The following is a 5,659-nucleotide window of genomic DNA, read 5'->3' as shown; positions in this document are numbered from 1 at the left end:
TTTGACTGGATCATGTCCCTGGCAACGTAATGCTTGCGCCAATTAAAATACGTACTCGGTGTTTTTTTAGTATTCTCCAAAACTTTCAAAAAGTTTCCGAGATATTCCACAGAATGGAAATCTTCTGTTGAAATATAAGACCCTGGAGGAAGGTAGTGATTCAAAAAGGCACCATTCCTGACAATTGGAATAGCATCAAAGAGACTCTCGTATATTTTGAAGCTCTTTTCTGTGATGTAGTCTCGACATAACGAATTTTCAAATGAGAGATAATATCTATAAATAGATTGTAATTTTTTAGCACATATAGGCCATTTTTCGTCACACTTTTGATCACCACACTGTCCAAACATATCTACATCAACAGTTTTATTTAACGCCACCGCATATTCGTAACGCATGCTGAAACTCTTGCAATTTGAAACAAACCATACAACGTCTTTTGTTTTTGCATCCCAATGGATACTTAAATTTTGCGACGTGATATTTTTATCGATATTTTCCTTTTTTTCAATAATACCATATGGACTATATATATCAGAATCTCTTCTATATGAAATCGTCCAATTGAAAAGTTTCTTCCATGACGCATACGATTTTCCATGAAGTGGCGGCGGCTCCATGCTGTGATACACCCAAATCTGATTTCTTGGCTTTGGCGGAGCAACATCCGGTAAATCTCGCCATATGACGATTAGGTTGTCCGTATCATCTTCCAAAGTGTCACTCTCAGTAAAATAACAGCTGCATTGGCATCCTTCGAAGACGTCAGAACTAATATAGTGCGGCCGTCGTATGTAATGAATTCGACGGTTGATGTTGTGTTCATACTTCCATACATTGTTTAAGATGGATTGGACGTGGTCGGGATACGACTGGACATAAAGCAAACGGACAAATAAGGTAGCGACCACCAACAATAACACACATTCTAAAGCTGCAGTTTTCCTGAAACATAAAGAAGGCGAAATACTGTGAATATATACATGTATAACATGTTACCTATACTGCTATCTGGTTATCGCTTATTCAGATCTACGAAAACTCACTGATATGTCTACAATAATGAACAAACGAAAAATGGAAACCAATCAAACAAACAAAAACATTGAGCTTCATTTTGTTATATGAATAACTTGTTGCCTGGATACCGAAACAAATTCAAAAACAAACATCAAATTAATCTAATGATTTTCACAACTTATCATTACGGTATGGTTCAGTTACCGATATCTAGGTTTAATACATACACAATTATAACGTCATCTAACTGCGGTCAATAGAGCCGCATTTTTGTTTTATCTAGTGTTTATTGGCTATAAATGACTAAATGAACGAGAAAGACAAATTCTTACGAAAGAAAGATTTTGTTAAAAATAACTTACCCAGTTTTACGATTTAGACATGTTCGCATGTATTTGAGGTATCCTCTTCCCACGCGATACATCGCTATGCCAAAAATAAAGGAAAAAAATATACAACATGTTGAAAGTTCATTTTTGTATATCATGGTATAAGTGATAAAATCAAGTCCTGTAATGAACTGTATACATGTTACACTGTGGAATATGTATTCCAACTAGAAAACGCCATATCAGAATATATTCTGACACTGTAATAACGAATAAAACAATAGTTTTCTTCATGTGTATTGTAAATATTCCAAAGATTTTGATACTGTCACAACATTTCGGCCAAATCCGACAAGACTCGTTCACTGTATCGTGTAAATGGCTGTCATACGTTAAAGATATTTTATCTAAATCTGGCTTAAACTATGTCTGGATTTACCAATCAATATGTTCCTTTTCAAGAGATGAAATAAAGAGGCTGGTTAAAAGTAGATTGCAGGATCAGTTTATTCAGAAATGGTTCCATGATACTAGTGGGGTGACACCTGAAGGATGTAAACTCTGATTCAGTGTGGTTTTCATCAAAACCACTTAATATATAAATTTCGACCAATAAGAAGACCATTTGTTGGTCCCAATGCAACCAAAGCCATAAAGTTGAAATTTGCAGTCGCCTAATACACCATAATATCAAATTTTATAAAAATCAGACAATATCTTAAATAGGACCATGTACCTTACCAAATTTTATTGAACACGGACAGTATCTAAAATTGCACCAATCAGAGGTCAGTAAATGGCAGTCATTTTGTAAAAAAAATGTTAGTGAGGTGACAAGAGTAAAGAGTGTACCATTTTGTACCGGTATCCTTTTCAAATTTCATCAAAATCCGACTATCTAATTTTGGGCCAATCACAGGCCAGTTAAAGGTGGCCATTTTCCTTCAATGTGAATTTGAGGTTACAAGAGTGACCACTGTCCATAGATGTGCTTACATACCAAATTTCATCAAAGTCAGACAATATTTAAATTAAGACCAATAAGAGGCCGGAAAATGGAGACCATTTTGTTAAAATGTGAAATGATGTTGCGAGAGGGACCGTTGTTCCATGATGTAGCTACATATCAAATGTTGTTGACATTGGACAATATCTTTATTTGAACCAATCAGAGGCCAAGAAATGGCGACCATTTTGTTAAGATGTGAATTGATGTTGCGGAAGGGACAGGTGTCCCATAATGTAGCTAAATATTAAATGTCTTTAAAATCGGATAATATCTAAATTTAGACCAATTAGAGGCCAGAAAATGGTGGATGTTTTGTTAAAAAAATTAATGTGAGGTTGCAAGAGTAACTGGTGTCCCATGAAGTACCTACATACCAAATTTCATTGCAATCGAACAATATCTAAATTTGGAATTATTTCCTCGAAAAATGGGAATTCCCTCAATCACTTGTAAATCTTCAGGATTTGATGGGAATTTGCTCACCCCAATATTTTAATCTTGGAGGAAAAGGGGAATAGTTCACACTTGCATGAGGAAAATTCTTTTTTTTTTGTATTCCCCAGTGGATTACAAAGGAGAGAAGGAAAATTTTTTTTTTTTTTTTTTTTGCTTTAGCCATTTATTCAGAACAATATTTCGAGACATCATCCATAGAATTCAAAGTCAGTATTAGTGTCTATTACAATAGAAATATATAGACAAATAGGGAAATGTCTAGGTATTACAATTTTTTTGCTGATTTGAAAATTTTACAACTTCTTACAACTAATGTTTGGAATCACTATAAATATAAAGGTCACGATTGATCGTCATAATTTCTTAAACTATCTATGATCATTTATTGATCGATCATGAATAGAAAGATATATCTACAAGAGGCCCAATGGGCCTGTATCGATCACCTGGCTCTACAGCAACTTTGAAATTGATTTAGGTTATTTCTACAGATACTATGCTGAATACCTCTTTATTCAAATATCATAGTAAGCTACGTTTGTTCATATGAATAAATTTTCTAGTCCTTCATTCCAGCATTCTTTTGGCCTAATATCAGGTGTTGGAGGCTCCTGGCCATCACAAAATTATTGTTTACAGATTTAAGCCGGTTTCACCCATGTGAGTGTAGATCAAGGTCATTCATTTGATTCAACTTGGTAGCCCTTCACCCCCTGAGCATGCTACAAGCTTAACATCAGGCCCCTGGGCCTCTTGGTTATTAAGAAGAAGCCATTTGAAGAGTATAGCCTATTTGACCGATGTGACCTTGAATGAAGGTCAAGGTCATTTATTTGAATAAAACTGTAGCCCTTCACACCAGCATACTACAGGCCCAATATCAAGTCCCTGGGCCTCTTGGTTATTGAGAAGTTGTTTGAAGATTATAGCCTATTTGACCAACATGACCTTGAATGAAGATCAAGGTCATTTATTTTAACAAATTTTGTAGCCCTTCACCCCAGCAAGCCACAGGTCCAATATCAAGCCCCTGGGCCTCTTGGTTATTGGGAAGAAGTCGTTTGAAGATTATAGCCTATTTGCCCCTTGTGACCTTGAATGAGAGTTCAAGGTCATTTATTTTAACAAACTTTTTAGCCGATCATCCCAGCATGCCACAGGCCCAATATCAAGTCCCAGGGCCTCTTGGTTATTGAGAAGAAGTTGTTTGAAGATTATGGCCTATTTGACCCATGTGACCTTGAATGAGAGTTAAAGGTCATTTATTTTAACAAACTTTGTAGCCCTTCACCCAAGCATGTTACAGGCCCAATATCAACTCCCTGGGCCTCTTGGTTATTGAGAAGAAGTCATTTGAAGATTATAGCCTATTTGACCCATATGACCTTGAATGAAGGTCAAGGCCATGTACTTGAACAAACTTTGTAGCCCATCATCAAAGCATGCTACAGGCCCAATATCAAGTTCCTGGGCCTCTTGGTTATTGAGAAGAAGTTGTTTGAATGAACAAGAGGCCCAACGGGCCTTAACGGTCACCTGGGATTTTAAATATTTCAGTTAATTTAATTGACCCTTTTTGGCCCCACTCATCAGTCCCTGGGGTCAGTCAGGGCCAACATGTGCATATTAAGCTGTCATCCCTTGCTGATAATTTTAAAAAAGTTAAAATGAATTCAAATAGACATAAAACAAATGATTGTCAAAGATATGAATTCCTATATAAACTATCGCAAAGTTTACCCTCTCCCAAGGGGCAAATGTAACACCTCAGGGTCATGCAATTCACAATTCAAGTAAAACACCATCAAATCATTCCTTCTATGAATTTTTTTTTTTTCTATCTTATATAGGTATTGAGAATAAGATTTTGAAATTTCAGTCAATTTGAAGCTTTTTAGCCCCGCCCGTCAGCCCCTGGGGGTCAGTCAGGGCTAACATATGTGTACTATCAAACTGTTATCCAACGCTGATGATGTTAACCAGGTTTGAATAAATTCCAATACAACTCCAACAAATAATAGTCAAAAATGTGATTTCCCTGTATAAACTATAGTAAAGTTTACCCCCTCCCCAGGGGCAAACGTGAGACCACAGGGTCATGAAATTCACAATTTTGCTAAGGCATCTTAAGAGCCTTCCATCTATGAAGAGTATTTGATTCTACCATATCTGAGAGTAGAGAAGAAGATTTTTGAAATTTCAGTCAATTTGACCCTTTTTGGCCCCGCCCACCAGCCCCTGGGGGTCAATCAGGGCCAACATGTACATACCATCAAACTCTCATCCAATGCTGATAATTTGAACCAAGTTAGAATGAATTCCAATAGAAATCCAACAAATAATAGTCAAAAATGTGATTTCCCTATATAAACTATAGTAAATTTTACCCCCTCCCCAGGGGCAAACGTGAGACCCAAGGATCATGAAATTCACAATTTTGGTAAAGCACCATAAGACCCCGTCATCTATGAAGAGTATTTGATTCTAACATATCTGAGAGTAGATTAGAAGTTTTTTGAAATTTCAGTCAATTTTACCCTTTTTGGACCCGCCCACCAGCCCCTGGGGGTCAACTAGGGCCAACATGTACAAACCATCAAATTGTCATCCCATGTTGATAATTTGAACCAAGTTAGAATGAATTCCAATACAAATCCAACAAATAATAGTCAAAAATGTGATTTCCCTATATAAACTATATAGTAAAGTTTAGCCCCTCCCCAGGGGCAAACGTGAGACCCCAGGGTCATGCAATTCACAATTTTGGTAAAGCACCACAAGACCCTTTCATCTATAAAGAGAATTTTACTCCACCATATCTGAGAGTAGAGAAGAAGACTTT

Source organism: Pecten maximus, chromosome 14 (assembly GCF_902652985.1).
Source record: "Pecten maximus chromosome 14, xPecMax1.1, whole genome shotgun sequence".
Lineage (NCBI taxonomy): Eukaryota > Metazoa > Mollusca > Bivalvia > Pectinida > Pectinidae > Pecten > Pecten maximus.
The sequence above is the reverse complement of the archived record's forward strand: the minus strand, read 5'-3'. Positions refer to the sequence as shown.